Genomic DNA, 17,805 nt, shown 5'->3' on the forward strand with positions numbered 1-17,805 from the left:
TTGAAGTTGTACAAACTTTGTTTCCAACCAAATTCATTTTTTTATTTACCTATTCGGGTTGAGCTGTGAATGTTGATCAAGAAACATTGAAGCATTTCCTGGCAACAAATACTACCAATGGAACAGGAAGTGGTGTTTCTCACATGAGATGACCGATTCAGGACTTTTCTCTCTCGAGAGGACAGTTAATAGATTTTACCAAGGCAGGCCTAAGAAAAGTATTCAGCGTAGCCTGTAGCAGACCTGGAATCCGAGCAACCATCAGGAAGAATTTAGAAAATAACTGATCTCTGTTGAACAGGAGCAGTTCTTCAATATTCCATTTTTGAGCTGCTCTGTTCATCGCCAAATTAGAAGATATCACATTGTCCACTAGGGACACTCTCAGAGGCGGTAAATCTGCAGACCTGACTGAGAGACCACTAGATCCTGAAGATGATGTGATTATTCTCAGAGGGCTGGGAGATCTGGATCTGTGAGACCTGTTGGAGCTTCTTTTGCTGGAGTGACAATCCCTTTTCCTTTGACTCATCCTGTCATGCCATGCCTTTTCTACTTCTATTGTTGCAATGCTGGAGAATGTGGCATTGGAGGTTTAGACCCACTGGAACGCTAGGTGTTAGAAACTCGTCCTCCACCAACAGAACTAGGAGGAAGTTCTTTAGAGGAAGAACGTGGCTCCAGAGATGCTAGAGCTTCTTAAATAGATTGCACCTTCTCGCTTGATGTTGCTGCCTGGCTTCTGAGCACCGTAGGGATGATGGGGGGGATGCCTCATAGTCTTCGTAGTCCCCAGCTTGGAGATCAACCACAGAGAAAAGGAACCACCAGACACATACAGGGAAAATCCAGAAATCCTGAACGTCAACAATCTCGCAGCCAACTGTCTCGATGAGAGTGCCTCTATGTCAACCAGGAGCAGAAGTGCCATCAACCTGACGAGTGGCCTGAGGGTCCTGAAGGGGAATAAGACTTGGTCACACCATGGGCTGAAGAGCAGACAGAAATGTCCTTGCTTCACTAGAACCAGTGGACTGTGAGGCAGAGCAGCTGACGTCCAGCTGAGGCAAACAAACACTCTATCCCTGAGGTGACTCCCTGCATTGCCTGATGGGAAGACGGGCTGACTCTGGAGTTTCTGAACGGTGCAGTGTCTATTTGGAGCACTCTGCCCAGCCGTTTTGGAGGCTACATTTTCCAGTTTTGTCGGGGTTTTATAAAGAGGCAGTTTATAATATTGCTTTCAGCCAAATGAATTGTTTGCTAATTGGATTTCTTTTTTGAAACCAAAAACATGGAATAGAAAAGATTGCCTCTTACAGGAATGTTTCATAAAAGAAAATCTTTGGGAATGGTGATCCAGGGATTCCACTTGTGCAACTATATATTCAAATGTTTATAGGAAGAATCACCTAGCAGAGAAAGATTATTTATATTGGGAGGAGTAACAGGCATCTCACTGACAATTGACAAATGGCTCTTTACAGCAAGACGGGTGGATCCTAAATGAGAAGATACTTAAAGAGGGAAAGGGCCTTTACATAGGAGAGTTTCAAGTGTTGACATACTGGGTGGGCTGGGAAGCATTGTTTACAAACAGGGCTACAGATTGTGAGATATGTTGTCCGTCGTCAAAGAATGTGCATTCAGAATACATTCGCTCCTGGCTTTTAAAACCGTCTAAAACATACATTCTGGAGTGTTTTACAATGGTGAGTCATGAGTTGTAAAATGCATTCCCTACACCAAAGACTGATGTAATCCACAGTCAGTGTATCGATCCTTAGTGATGGGAAGCGGTAGAAACAGTGAACAAGGTTCCTTCTAACAACATCGATTACAGGCTGTGAAGTATGATGATTGCAGGGAGGATAGGGGATGTTGCACAGCTGTCTACAAAGATTAGAGGGTTTGTTACACCCCTCTACTGATTATTACCTGCCGAGTTTGGTATGATGCAGACAGAGTACAACTCCCCTAGTATTGGCTACACAGTGAAATATGCTGTTTACAAACGCAACCTTGCCCATTTATCAATAGATGAATTTCCTACAACAGATTAAACCAACCTGGAGACATTTAATCTTTGTTCTCCATCTGTGATAAAACAGGTGCTCTATCTAGCATATGAAGTAGCCTCTGCCATCCCTCACTCCTAGCAAAATGCTACATGGCATTCTGTATTCTCAGGAGGGTGACAGCTCAGGAGCACCAGTCAGGCACTCTCACATTCCCAGTAAAGAGAACAGGTCCCAGCATCCAACAGGAACAAGCATTTGCAATTCAATAGGTCTCGCATTTACACAAGTTTAAGCTATTGGCATCGTAAATGACAGTGCCTTTTATTGATGTTTTAAAAACAAAAATAAAAGGTACTGTTATTTGCAATGTCAATAGCTCAAACTCGGGTAAATGAAAACCTATTTAATTGCAAATGCTTGTTACATTAGTGAGTAGAAACGCTTCCTTTCAGCCCGCACGGCAAATAAAAAAAATAGTGCTTACCGACTTATGAAGGAGACCGTGTAACGCCACGATAAAAGATCCAGTCCTCATGGGAGGTAACAAATGGCGACAGGGCGGTAACAAGGAGGGACTAACAAGCCTCATTATCAATCGGAAGCCAGCATTTACCCAGGACAATGACACCAGGCAATCAAAAATATGAGTGGAGAGAAGGCGAGGCTTCCAAAGCATACTCGATTATTGCATGCCTCGCAGAGCGAGTAGCGAATGCGCGCTGCCATTAGGCTCAGCCTAAAAAGGAAATCAACACTGAGCACCCGTCCTTCTGTGTGGTAATAGGTTTGTCTGCACTTAAAACAAGATCAGTCTAATGTCATGAGATAGATATATTAACCCCATGCACAGCATGGCAGATCATAATGTCTACCAGTGGAAGAATGCACCAATGGGTTTCAGAAGATGGCCTGTGTCTAATAGAAACACCTGCAGTGGCATACTGGCAGTACTGCAAGGATTTGTACAACACTTACACAACTGAGCCAGACACACATTTAAATTAGAGATTAATTTTAGCATAAATAGTGCTCTTCCCAAAATCTGTTTCATTTTACTTGATAAAAGTATGGCCGTGGTTCTAACTTTCTGAATGGTGGGTATGATGATGAAGCCTTTGCAATGTGAAATAATGTGGTGTGGGGTTTCAAAAGAATGGTGCATTGGTGAAGATACATTTGCTGTGTGAGTGTTGGAGTAACCTCTGCTAATAAAACAGTGGAATTAGTGGACTTACCTTTGATGCTCGCATAAATGTAGGGTGGAGGCTGCCAGCAAGACTGGCAGTTACTTTGCAGAAAATGGAGGCTATTTTTCCTATGTGTACGTGTGCTGATTATGTAGCTGTTTTAATCATTGCTTAACTTAAATCTAAGAAGATGGTGTGTGATGTTTCTATGACTTGTAAATGGACTGAATATTGTTGGTGTTGAAACGTGCTTTACAGAATGGTGAGCTGCTAATATGACCCCTGTTTTTGTGACTGGTGGGTCTCCACTCTGAGTCTCCACAAAAGGTATCCTACATGTTTAATTGATCCTCCTGCAGCTCAGAATTTCCAATGTATATATAGATGAAACTATACCCGTAATCAGGACATCATAGTGTGTTATTTGGTAGGCCCTCACACACCCTATTGATGTCATGCTTCATCCTCGGGTGTCATTCTGGTCCCCAAATCCAAGATGGGATCGACCATATTTCATGGAGCACTTTGGATACTTTTTCGTGCCATGGTCTTAGATTAAAAATACCTCTGAACACCAAGGTATCCCTTATATTTGCAGTGTTACAGGTATGATTAAAATTTGAAAAAGGGGGGTGTATATGGTGGGTAATGGTCCTATACCCTATCTGTAAGCGTCAACTTGTTTCAGCCCTACCTCATGGAGGCCAACCGGTCCAGGGCTTTCATCAGTACTTAGAAGCCATGCCCAAAATTCAGTCTTTGTCATTCAAACTTAACCTATTTTGTCAGGACAATACACAACACCTCCCCGCTATGAATACGCAGACCAAGTAGGTGAATAGGAGACATGTTACCCTTGACAAATGGGTGACCATAGGGGCATGTCCTACACTCCTCCCATGTAGCCTAGCATTACATATATAGGGAATCCAAAATACAACATCCTGATCAAAACACAAGGGCACTATTGTCCTTAATGCATGCCAAATATTTGTTGCATGTTGTGGATTGTCCTGACAAAGTTAGTTTGGTTTGACTGACAGACAAAGATCGCATTCTTAGGCATAGTTTAAAAATCCTGATGAAAGCCCTGGACCGGCTGGCCTCCTTGATGTAGGGCTGAAACATGTTGATGCTTACAGATAGGGTGTAGGGCCAGTACCTCCATAGACACCCCCTTATTTTTAATTTTATTCATACAAGGAACAAAAGGAATACCTTGGAGTTCCTAGGTATTTTTAAACTACCACCCCAGGAAGAAAAATTATTCACAGTGCACCCTGGAATATTGTCGAACACGTCCTGGTTTTTAGGCCCAGGATGGGACCCGATGATGAAGCATGACACCAATAGGGTTGTGTGAGGGTCTACCTAACAACACAGTGTGATGTCCTGATTAAGAGTATAGCTTCCCTTTCTATACATTTAGGATCCTCCATGATCTTAATGAGGATCAGTTAAATGTGTAGGCGAGGGCGCATCCTATGCTTTCTACCTCTGATCCCCTCTGAGACCCCAGATTTGATTCCAGACTAGGGTCTCCGCTCTAGTCTTTGATTTAGCGAATAGTAGGTTGCTGGTGTGGATCTTACTTAGTGAATGGATGGTTACTGTTGTAATTATTCTTACTAAACAGCAGACTATTTCTGAGGTCTTTCAGTACTGAAAGGACTTATTACTGATGCTGGCTTCTTGAACGATGTGTTGTTTATGAAGACTTTGCATATGTGACAATTATAGTCATTTGTTAAATCATAAGTATTAATTGGTGGAGAGTTTGTGGCTTATGCTTTGTCAATAGTATGGCCTTCCTTTAGCAAACGTTGGGATACTGCATTCGTGAATAATCAATTGTTTTTGAAAAGCCTTGTTTTAGTGACTGACGAGTGCAGATGGGGCGCTACCTAAGTGAATGATGGACTAATGGTATAGGCCATGCTTTAGTGAAATGAGTTCTGATGATGTATATATTACTTTAGTGGATGGCTCGTTATGTCGGCCTCGCTTTTGATTGGGCACTGCTTAAGTGGTTGATTTGTTGCTGGTTTGGGCATTGTTTCAATAAATAAGTTTGTTGGTGGCATTAGTGGCTGGCTTTTTGCTATTCTGTGTTTCACTTAAGTAAATTTTCTTTAGTTGGACTGGGTCTATACAATTATTAGTATGTTTGCCGTGGTTTAGTGAATATTGAATTATTGCTGAGGACACGTTTCATTTAAAGGTTGCCTTCTGGTGAGGGTCTTGCTTCAGTGAATGGCAGTTGCTTGACTAGACCTGCCTTTTGGGAATGGTAAGATGTTGGTCTCAACTTTTGTTTAATGAACTGAAGGTTTTTATGATCTTTCTTAGCATATGGCTATGTGTTGTTGGGGATCTTGCTCTGCTTTGCGAAGGTGTATTCATTCCAATATTATTTTTTTCATCTCATGTGCCGTCTTTTATTTGATTAAACTAAATGGCATCATTTTATTTTCATTTTTCCATCTTTGTTTTAGTGTTGGTGGATATCCAGTGTGAACCCGAGCTGCTCCTGCCTGCTGGCGAGGAGTCTGTACCACAGTACTGAAAAGGGATGGGGCTGTGATTCAGCACTGAGGAGTCTGCTAAGGCATCCTGCACATGTATCCAGACACCTGTAAACCAACTTTGCCCCTGCACATCTGCCCTGTCCTGGGATACTGGAGAGCTGTGCTTCAGCAAGACTGGTGCATCACACTAGTGGGTTCAACACGTAGCACGGTGCTGAGGTGGGCACCAGGGCTCACTTCCTCCTTGAGATTCTTTGTTCATCTGATCTACAACACTGATAGCTGTACTCTAAGACACAATGCCTGAATTATACAAAAAGACAAAGATCGACACAAAGAAAGCTCTGGACTGATGGGGTAGTGGGCAGGGGCTGATGGATGCATTTATAGATGTTATGATAGTGACCATGACAGAAGGTCCGAACTGGACAAAGACCATTAGAAGATTCTCCAAGCAGTACGGAGGTGGGGAGGGTAAAAGGTGTTTTTGTTGGTGCTTTCAATACAATTAAATTGCAACTCAATATATCTCAGGGATTTCATCTGGAATCTGGTGGACTCGTGGATGCCTTTGGCATTCTCCATTATTAACAGTCAACAAATAGGGCACATGAACTACCTGTCCAATAATGTTATGTAGCCTTAGGAGATAATGTTATAGCGAGATTGCAGCAATAATGAACGATGGGCATATCATGCCAAAGTAGCAAAGTCTCCAGCATTATCTTTAACCCATCGGCATTTAACAGACCGGAAAAGTTTACACCCTGGCACACTGTTTGCATTTTAATCATATTTTTAACGATTTTAGGAGAACAATTAAATTCATTTTGTAAAAGAACTGATAAATGCTCATGGGGAGGAAAATGTGTCTTTCCCTGTTTGTTGATACCCAGGGCATTGAGGTGTCAGTGGCAAAGTTTTAGGTCGACTGAAAGACGAGATTTTCATCCCTTTCTCGAGGCCTGCCATTGTGATGAGCGACAACTGTAATCGGAAAAGGGCTGGTCTGGTATTGCAAGTGTGCTGAGCAAAGACCAAGCCTGTCTCCATTGGCCAGTCCAGAGACACCAATGATGTGTGCTGAATGCAGCACCACTCTGCTGCGGTTCCTTGATCCTTTGCTGTTACTGGTATCGCTTTCCAGTGAATGGTAGTGGTTTAGGACATAAAGGTCAGTTTAGCCATTGTACTAGTCAGCCTCCTTAATGCGCTGGCTGACCTATCTACCAACTTCTCCCCTTCCTTGCCTCGTTGTCTGCGTGCCATCTCCCGAAAACCTCTTCCTGGCAATGATACACAGTGGAGGCTAGCCACTTATAACCTGCTTTTTCATGGAGTACAGGAGCTTCTTACCCCTCTTTCATGCTTTGACCATGATGCACCTGGCTACTTTGCCTGTCATTCCAACTCCGACAACCCCACCCTGGATGTGATGTAGCAAAACCTTCCAGCTCTCAATATGTGTCTGGGCACAATGCTGCAGAATTCCTCCCCTTCTCTATTTCCTGACCTCGATGCATAGGCATCAGAGCCAGCGAGCTACAGAGGATGCTATACCGTGGATGTAAATATTAGAGACGTAGGAAACAAAAATGTCGGTATTATTATTTTGATACATTCAGTTCCTAAATGGCTGTTTCAGCATTCTGCTCTTTAGCATCACCCGCACAAACATCCCTCTCACAGTCTGTCCTACATTGGGAGTCGTTTCTTTCCTGAACAGCAGCATATCCCTGCGAACCTTATGTGTCTATGCGCTCGGTGCAACTTTGTCACATCATGTGTCAGCTCATGTTGGTATGTTGTTATGATTATTATTATTTGTATTATTTACAAACATAACTGCACTGTTTTATTTTGCATGCCAAACTGTCAGTAACTGCTTCTCTCCAGTTCCTCAAGTTGTACGATAAGCCAGCCATTGTAACCGCTCTTCTTGGTGGCAGTCTTTTGAGCATTTTCAGGACAGCCGTGGCATATTGGCCAGACTTTAGGACTGAGAGGTCCTGGTACGGCCTTAATTACAAAAGTGTATAATACCTTCTTTTTTGTGGCGGGGAGGGATTGGGTGGGTGTCAATGGGGAAAACACTAAGTAAATAAATGAAAATAATTGTAAATAACTTGAAGTGTTTGTAAACAGGCAGTATGAAGCTGTGGCCTCTCAAATAGGAAAGGATATTATATTAAATACAGAAATGATGCTCTCTGCTTCTTCCTTTTTTATTAGGTCCTGCTTGGGTACCTAGTGAAATGTGCATATCCAGCGATCTTCTTTGAATCCAGAAACCACTGGCTGAAAGAGATATTTGGTGTAGTGTGTGGATGACTTTATTTGGTACTAAGCACCTTCAGTACTTTATTACTGCCAATACATAATCCATGTGGGCTATAGCTCTGCTTTTCTGAGCAGACTGGGTCAGTTTAGTTGCATGAGTCTCTTCTGGATTGACCTGTTGGCCATTATTCAGCCATTTAGTGATAGGGTCTAGAAACGGGCCCTATTTTACACTTGTGTATCGATCGGACAAGCAGCCATGACACTTCAAGCGGCGTGTAACATAAGCCCACAATAGCACAGTAAGTAGTTGCCATCTTCAGAGTCTTTTTTTAACACTGTGATGTTCAGAAGCAGTGTTGCACGCTCTGGGTAGACAGTGATTTGAGAGAATTGGTTAGATCCGTTCGCACACACGGAAAGACCGACATGAATGCAATGCCCCTGACTAATTAAGAAAATGTTCAGAAGTGAAGAAATATGTACCAAAAAAGGGACTGGGCTTTCTGCTGGGTTTCTACCAAAAGGGTTAGGGTGGGGACAGAGGGTGCAACTATCCCTTGGTCACTTCTGAATCCAGTAAGCCTAAGTGATGGAAAAAACTCCCATTAGATCAGGAGTCTCCAACGAGTAGCTCGGGAGCTACTGGTAGCTCGCCAGTATCTTCAAAGTAGCTCTCTGAGGTGAAGTAAAGCCCAGCATCAAATTCAGAGAGTATGTGCCTATTAAAGAAGGCAGCAGTGCTCATCTCAAGACCCTTAGAGTGACAACCAGACAGATTTATGAGAGAAACTCATACTAAACTCAAACACACTATGTCTGCCTACAGGCCCTGCTACATGACAGTATGTATTCAATCTCAATATAATTAAGCCACAATGAGATTGACCATTGTTGTAGTCCTTCTTTTATCTTTTAACAGTGCACCATCAAATAAATATGACAGCAGTAGCCTGAGCAGTAATCAATGCTGACCCACCAAAGTGTGAGACTGGAGGAGTCAGAGTGAAAATGTCAGTTGGATGCATGATCCCAAGACCTGATGTGAACAGGGTATGATCCAGACCAGAGAAAATTAAGAGATTCATCAACATTTATGTGTGTGTCCATAATAAACACTATTGCTTCCTGAAACTATACCCGGTGCCAAGAACCGCTAAATGTATATGCTAGCCCCCATCATCAAAGTGTTATCTCTGGCATAATTGTGTCCATTCCTGGCATAATAGCGCCAATGGCATAATAATGGTCATCCTTCACTATTTTAGTATTTTGGGTCTAGGTTTGGTATACTGGCAGCCATCATTGACACACTAAAGCAGTACTGGCCTATATGCACCTATTCCTGGCATATTAATGGTTATGACTGATATATATATATATATATATATATATATAGTCTCATCCCTGGCCCTTATGGTTAACAGTCTTGGCACAACTGTGGCCTTAGTATAATGTTGGGCATTGCTGGCATAATACGGGCATCCGTGGTGCTATGGTGAGCATCCATGGCATCTGAATGTAATACCTGGAAAATCAAAGTAGTGTGTCCATATGTGGCATTTGTACACGGGAGTACATGATGAAAATGACAAGCTCATGTTTTGGGTTTGCGCATTTCCTAAAAACTGAAAACTGATATTTTAAAGGTAGTTTTAGTTTTCAAAAATGTGGTTTCTTCTGGGAAATTGACTTTGTTTGCCCGCAGTGGAAAAATGTAATAAATAGAAAATGTGCATTTTCAGAAACTGGTGAATGATCATTCAAGCTGAGCTGGGGAAACATACTGCTGTGCTTATGTCCTTTGTGCCACAGGGCATGTCAAGATTTGAATGTTACTTCATAAGTCAAGAGGAGGCATTTAATATTGATTAACTTTTTCGCAGCATTTCTGCTGGTAACCTCACTTGATATACTTGGGTGGTAACTACTGAAAATCCTGATTTGGGTAGTCATAGTGTAGTCACTATTTTACAGTTATAAAATGTGCTAGTAGCTCAGGAAGACTTTCCTTGAGCAGAAGTAACTCTCACTACAGAAAAGGTTGGAGACCCCTGCTTTAGATTGTCATCATAAATTGTCACAGACAGAAGCCTATAATGTTTGTAATATGCACCTTCACAAGGGCCATAAGCAGGGGGTATAAAGCATGCACGTTCTTGCTCCTGAGAATCTAGAATGTGCAAGAGGAACAATTTTGGGCACACAATGTAATGACCCAAGCAAAACAGAAACTTGGCTCTGTTACATGAAGAGAAGAAGCATTACTAGTGTAATGGCGCTGAAATACCGTAAGCCCTGCCTCCTTCCAGTCCAGTTGAGGTCTGGGTGGAAGGAAGTGGAGGCTGACTCTCTGGAGAGACTAAAATCCGATTGGTTAGATCCTCCTCACCAGATGATCTGCCATTGTATAACGCAGTAGTCAAAAGAGCAACATATACGTATGGGGTCCAGCTCGAAGAAGAAAATGCAGAGCCCTGCTTTTCACTAAAAACACTTTTACCATCCAAAAAAAGAAACCAGTTTTACCCATGCTTCCTAGTATAAAAGAATAAGAAAAGAAGCCTTTAAAGAACTGGCTTCTTTTTAGGCAGCCTCCCTCAGCGTTGCGAAAAAATACAAACTTTCTGGTAAAGACACAAAACATATAAACACCAATAAAACTGTGGAATCCTTGATCATCCCGAGGGCTAGGTAGAGTGCTAACACACTGGCATCTACAGGCCTGCCACTAGAGAGGGCCAACCAGTGGAGGCAGGAGGCCAACAAATGGATAAAGCAGTAGCTACCCAATGGTGCACTGTAATTCGAACATCCTGCCCTGAAGATACAGTCCCCATCAATGGGACAAGATTGAGGATTTCATGTAACATCTGCCAAAGTAGTTCAGAAACCGCATAAAAGACAGTCAACCAAGAGGGAAAGACAATAACCATCAAATGTCTAAAATCCTCACTGGATGCCGCAGACACAGCTAATAAGCTTGTAGGCAGCTACGCACCAGCACCACATTAAGGCCCAGCTTAGGACATCAGGCTTGAAACCAGAAATCCAGACAACTATGATCAACATGCTCTTTGTAGAGGACAGCTTATTTGGACAAACAGAGGACTAATCCGTACAAGAAATATGACATTGCTAAAGCAATAGGGCCTCCTTCAGGTGAGGCACGACTACCACCTAGGTCGAAGGGAAGCCCACCTTCTAATAACAAAATCAGGTAAGTCAGGGAGGAGGAAATTAGGGAGCGTCAGGGAGGAGGAAATTAGGGAGCCATCCTACGGTGGCATCACACTGCACAAGAAAGACACTCCATTAGGGCCTCAAAAAAGAACACAATCAGCCTTTATTTTAGGTGCGGACGAGGTGGTCCTACAATGGTTCTCCTCCTTCTTGCACAACCGCTTCCAAAGGATAAAAATAAAATCCTTTACATCCAACCTACATTCCGTCAGCAGAGGTGGCCCACAAGGCTCAGTGCTCTCCCCTCAACTGTTAAACATATACATGGAACCCCTCACCACCCTACTCAAAAAAGCCCACATCCCCGTCCACCTTTATGCAGATGACACCCAGATCTACTTGGAAACCTCCTCCATTAACGACATTCTAAGACTCAACAACACTCTTAGAGAAGTTCAACACTGACTATCAACAAACCAACTTAAACTCAATCAAGACAAAACCGAAATCCTCCCTATCTCCAACAAATATGAAAACCCTCAAATCGTTGAGTGGCTAAAAGCAATCAATGCCCATAAAGGTAATCTCTCCCTGGCTAACTCGGTAAAATCTGTAGGAATCACCCTAACACCAAAACTAAACATGACCAAACACATTAAGATCTCGGCGAAGAGTGCCTTCCTCAATCTGAAGCCTCTCAACAAAATTAAGCCCGTCATCTCGCCCAAGGACCTCAAACAAGCCACGCAATCACTGGTGCTATCTAGACTCGACTATGGGTATGCAGTCCTCAACCGGTATAGCGCTATTCCATCTAGCTTCCCTCAAAAACAACTCTCAATGCAGCTATCAGAATGGTCACCGGAGTTAAGAAATATGACCACTTATCACCCGCACTCGGAGAACTGAAATGGCTCCCAGTCGAAATGCGTGCCAGCTTTAGAACCGCCTGCCTCACGCACAAAGCCTTGCACACAGGGAAACCGGAATACCTGGCCTCCAAACTCAAGAAAGCCGGCCAGACAAGAAACCTCAGGAGCTCCAACACCTTGCTACTCATTCAGATGAAAGCACGCAAACAAAAAACTGCTCCACGATCCATCGCTGGAAACGCACACAAAATCTGGAACTCCATCCCAGCCGATATCAGAACTATCCCTTCATTTATAAAATTCAAAATACTCCTAAAAGACCTCTACCTCAACTATGCCTTCCCGAACCGAGAACCGCCGCCGAAACGCACATGCCTGCACTCTGCAGCCCCTTGACAACAACCTACCTCTTCCTGCACTCTTCAGCCACTTGACAATGTTCCACCACAACCTACCTCTTCCTGCACTTTACAGCCCCTTGATAATGTTCCACCACTACCTACCTCTTCCTTGCTCCCCGACCCCATCCTCGTTCCCTCCAACCGGAATGAGGTTTAGCCCAAGACATTGTGCAATCAACGAGGATATCTCCGGACTGCTACACCTCAATGACACACAGCACACTGGGTCGTCTGAACATTTGTTTACCTATGCCTTTGTTTGTGATTTCTGCTTTAAATCTGTTGTAAAGCGCTCCGATACCTTCTGGTCTGGCCAGCGCTATATAACATTTAATAAATAATAAATAAATAAGCGGGTTTACTCAGTTTACTTTCTAAGCCCAGACATTAAGGGCAATATCTGACTGTCAAGACACAAAAATGCAAAATTACTACACTGCATGAGGTGTGCAAACTGTTACAAAGGGGAGACTGCAAGGCGGCTATAAATCTCAATGTCGCCTACTTCCATATTCATATGAGCATGAACCAAGGAAAATACTTTGTGGTAGAAATTACTCATTAGCAATTCAAAGTCTTACACTTTGAGTTAAAGTCAGTACCCATGTATTCACAAAGTGTATTACTATGGTAGCAGCAATCTTGTGAATATCAATATTACATGTGTACCCAAACCTAGATGCTAGCTGGTAAAGATTACTTGTGAAAGAGAATAATACATGTGTACCCATAAAGAGATACAGGCTGGTAAAGGTAAGTTTGTTCAAACAATGCCAAAACAGCAGACATGTGGTCTTAAAGATTATGTATACTCTAGGTTTCTCAGTGAACACTGCGAAGTCCTCATCTCACCCTACGAAGAACAAGATCCTTGTAAGGGTAGAGTCAGACTCAAAGCCTTGGCTGTCCAGAAGAGCGGTGTGACACAGCTGAAGCAATTTTACCCTTTGCCAGAAGTCACACGTTCTGATGTTGAATATTGTAATGAAAACAGTGGGCATGACTGTATCATCCAATCCCCTTATACACATTACCAGGCTACATAGGAGACCTGTAAGTAATGCAATACACACAGTTCATAAGGGGTCCAAGGGAAAGATTTTTATAGACCAAGTAGTATTCTGTCCCCAATCTACAATATACCATTACAAAAAAGAAACTACTGGTCGGTGACAAGAGGTAGTATGAGGCAAAATCCGAGTCTGTAACGTCACCCTAACCTGTGTTAAACTGGAAAGGATTCCCATCAGCCCACCAGATGGAAGAACTTCATCATCTGGTATTGATAAGACTGGTACTTAATAGCACAGCTCACCTTGTAAAATCGAGAGGTATCAAAATACCAGTGATGGATCAAGAAATAGTTGTTTCTAAAATCAGTGGTGCTGAAAAACTGTTTTTGCAGTGATAATAAGTGTAATGGAATCAAAAGTGAAATTTTAAATTGAGTACCATGGTAACTAAAAGTACTTTAATATGTGCTTACCACAGCGTCAAGACTAAAAACAGAGTGTAGATAGTTTGACATAATAACGATCATTAGTTGGTTAAACAAGTCTACATGTTTCAGCCATTATAGGTGATATTAACCTCTGGCTTTCTTCAAGACAGGAGACTACAATACTGCAAAATACGACAAACTGTGTAGTGAAACAAATTAAATCAAAAGTGGTTGGTGTGATACATCCTACCATACTCTGTGGCTTCGATATGTAGGACGATTTTCACAGGAATCTTAGATTCTTTCCCATTATTTCATGGGAGCAAACCTCACCTCTCCTGGAAACTGCTCAGGTGATGAGGCCCCGCTCTGTCCGTCGGTACCTCTGGCTACTCCCAAGACGAAGGGGAGGTCCAGTAGTTTCTTTTTTGTAATGGTGACCTGTAAGTAATGGCCAATGATTACAGAGGATTCGAGGATCTAGTGGTTGTCACATGAAAACTACACAAAGTGTTACAGCGGTGGAGTTAAAAAAAATACAACATAGAGCAGACATTTCAAGCAACCATTCCCCATAGTGACCATCATCATGGATAGATCCTGCATAGTGGCTCTAAAGATCAGGGGACAGTGGACATTGTATGAGGCAATCAAACACATTTATGGCACTCCACAAGGAATTTAAGATGAAGGTAGTGCAGATTCACACAGACAGTCCTACCATAATGTTTTACCTAAACAAGCAATGGGGCACAAAATGCTATGCCTTGTCTAAGGTAGCATTAGACATATGGATATGGGCAATTCAAAAGGAAACTCTATTTACAACAATACACCTGACAGGAAAGCAAAGCATGACAGATTAAGCAGACAACAACGAATCACTGACATTAATGAGAACTAAACTAAGAGAGAGTAACCACAATGTTCCAGATGCAAGGAACACCACAAATTGATGCACTGCAGCTTATGCAAATAGAAAATGCTAAGAAATCACATCCTCATAATAGCAGTACTAAAGTACTAATCGTGGGGGAACACACTGCTGACAAACTGGTCAGGAACATTGTGGCGCAGTGCTCATCCCCCCCCCTATTTCCCCTGTGCACCTTGGGGTAATTACCCCCGTAGCGAAGGGGTTAATAACTCCCTGCCATGTTAACCTATGGGCCATGAAATTTGCACTTGGGAAAATTACATGGGCCAGTTTTCTAGCACCAGGGCTCATAAAAACATATTTTATTAGTATTTCCCTTATTTCTACAGGAGCCCCACCCCCTGTGCAACTAGGGGAGACTTTAGGGGTTCTGAATCTGCACAAATATTGCAGATGCTCCTTCCCCAGTGCTCCTGGCAACAAAGTCGAATTTGAGCAACACTTTAACACAATGTGGAATGTGAAATTTCACTTTACCCAGGCATAAAATAACTCATTTTTTAAATGTGTACCTTATAGATAACTGCCCCCCCCCACCCCTGGGATACCTATGGGAGACCCTGGGGGTCCCTACTATGCCAAAACATTGTAGGTTTTCCATTTTAAGTGCCCCTACCACCAAAGTTGAGTTTGGGCACAATTTACTGTTTAAAAGCAGTCCTGGCAACCAGTGCTGCTTTTAAACTGACCTCAGGCTTCAGCACTGCACACATGCTAGTGCAGAAAATGTTAGCCATAAGTTGGCAGGGTATGCTCAGACGTGAGTCCCTTGCTCACTTTGCCACTGGATTCAAGCAAGCCGGGCTGAAGACGGCTGAAATGCCAGAAACCGGTCCTCGGTAGCTTGTTTCCGGTCCAGGGAAGGCATGGCTTGGCAGTTCGGGCTGGACTGTTCCCACGAGGCACAGGGTCAGACTGATTTGCATATGGCCATGTCTGAACTGGGGTGGCAGTGTGGGCTAAAGAACGGTGATGGATTAAACCCAGATCAGTTGACTGGGGGTGAGTACTTGTATTGTCAATGCTCCGTCCATCATTTCCTTTGGTTGTTCTTTGTTCTCCATAAGTTGCCAGGGTATGCTCAGACGTGAGTCCCTTGCTCACTTTGCCACTGGATTCAAGCAAGCCGGGCTGAAGATGGCTGAAATGCCAGAAAACGGTCCTCCGTAGCTTGTTTCCGGTCCAGGGAAGGCATGGCTTGGCAGTTCGGGCTGGACTGTTCCCATGACGCACATGGTCAGTCTTATTTGCATATGGCCATGTCTGAACTGGGGTGGCAGAGTGGGCTAAAGAACGGTGATGGATTAAACCCAGATCAGTTGACTGGGGGTGAGTGCTTGTATTGTCAATGCTCCGTCCATCATTTCCTTTGGTTTTTCAGTGCAGAAAAAGCTGCAGGCCTCTAAACTGCCATACCCCAAGTTACTGGGGACTTCTAGGTAGTTTCAATCCCCTGCCCTATTATATACTAGGGGCCTATGGGGTAGGTCATGCCAATTACAGGGGTACCCCACCATACCATAGTGTACCCTAGCGTATGTTGGGTGTGTTAACTGTATTATAATGTGTTCCTTTCAGCTCAGCACTGGCCCTGGGCCTGGTTAGGCAGAACCCAGGGTCAGTCAAAATCAGTTACCACCAGCATCAGTCAGCAAAATGTTTGGGGGTGCCCAGGGCCCAGGATGACTTTGCAACATAGCCCCCCCTCCCCCAAATGAATGGTGATTGGTTACTAACCTACACCCTAGTAGTCCTCATCAACTAAATGGAAAAACCTAGAAAGTCCATCTGCATTTGCATGAGCAACCCCAGGTCTGTGTTCCACTGTATAGTCCATTCCCTGTAGGGAAATGGACTACCTTAACAGCTTGGGATTCTCCTCTCATCTGCATGAGCCATCTGAGAGGCCTGTGGTCAGTTTGAACACGAAAGTGAGTCCCAAACAAATATGTCCTCAACTTTTTCAGGGACCACACCACACCACAGCAAAAGCCTCTCTCTCAAAGGCACTCCAGCTCTGCTCTCTGGGAAGAAGCCTCCTGCAAATAAAGGTAACTAGCTGGTCAAGGCCCCTTCATTTAGCTGTGACAACACTGCCCCAATCCCTTGCTCTGAAGCATCAGTCTGAACTACAAATTCTTTTGTGTAGTCAGGGGCCAGTAACACTGGTGCTGAACACATAGCAGCTTTCAGAGTGTCAAAAGCCGTCTGACACTCTGGGGTCCAAATCACCTTTTTGGGCCTCTTTTTAGAAGTCAGTTCTGTTAGGGGCCTCACAATGGTCGCACAATTTTTAACAAACCTTTTTATAGTACCCTGTCAGTCCAAGGAATGTGTTGACCTGAGTCTGGGTAACAGGAGCTGTCCAATCCAAAATAGTTTGAATTTTATCTTGGAGAGGCTGTACATGGCCCCCACCTACCAGGTGACCAAGGTACACCACAGAACTCTGCCCTATTTGGCACTTGCTTGCCTTAATAGTCGGGCCTGCCTGCTGCATGGCCTGAAACACTTCCCTTAGGTGGTTTACGTGACCCCCCCCCCCCCCCGGTAGAACTGTATACAGCTATATCATCCAGGTAAGCTTCACTGAACTGTTCCAACCCAGACAAGACCCTGTTCACCAACCTTTGGAAGGTGGCAGGTGCATTCTGTAATCCAAAGGGCATTACCTTGAACTGATAATGTCCCTCTGGTGTGGAGAATGCTGACCTCTCCTTTGCTCCATCAGTGAGGGCAATCTGCCAGTAACCTGAAGTCAAATCAAAAGCATCAGCTCTAGGTATAGGGTGAGCGTCAGTCTTTGTGACTGCATTCAATCCTCTGTAGTCCACACAGAACCTTTACTCCTTGGGTCACCCCTGAGGATTGGGTTTAGGTACCAACACCACTGGACTGGCCCACAGACTCTCAGATTGTTCAATTACCCCCAGTTCCAGTATTGTAGCAACCTCA

General features: G+C 43.5%; 1 protein-coding gene and 1 long non-coding RNA gene across 15 annotated transcripts in view; one reads left to right on the top strand and one right to left on the bottom strand.

Moving 5' to 3' along the window:
- The window catches only part of PLEC (plectin), a 1,130,647-nt gene extending 1,122,706 nt beyond the window's left edge, over window positions 1-7,941 (top strand). For all 14 annotated transcript variants that reach the window (XM_078686563.1, XM_078686567.1, XM_078686564.1 and 11 more), the window contains one exon: window positions 5,704-7,941. The gene's annotated coding sequence lies outside the window, so the exon portion shown is untranslated. The remainder of the gene's footprint in view (window positions 1-5,703) is intronic.
- The window catches only part of LOC144828428 (uncharacterized), a 205,381-nt gene that overhangs the window by 77,348 nt on the left and 110,228 nt on the right, over window positions 1-17,805 (bottom strand). The window contains exon 2 of the long non-coding RNA XR_013610446.1: window positions 14,247-14,354. This is a non-coding gene — a long non-coding RNA (uncharacterized LOC144828428). The remainder of the gene's footprint in view (window positions 1-14,246; window positions 14,355-17,805) is intronic.

This window comes from Lissotriton helveticus, chromosome 4_1, assembly GCF_964261635.1.
Source record: "Lissotriton helveticus chromosome 4_1, aLisHel1.1, whole genome shotgun sequence".
Classification (NCBI taxonomy): domain Eukaryota; kingdom Metazoa; phylum Chordata; class Amphibia; order Caudata; family Salamandridae; genus Lissotriton; species Lissotriton helveticus.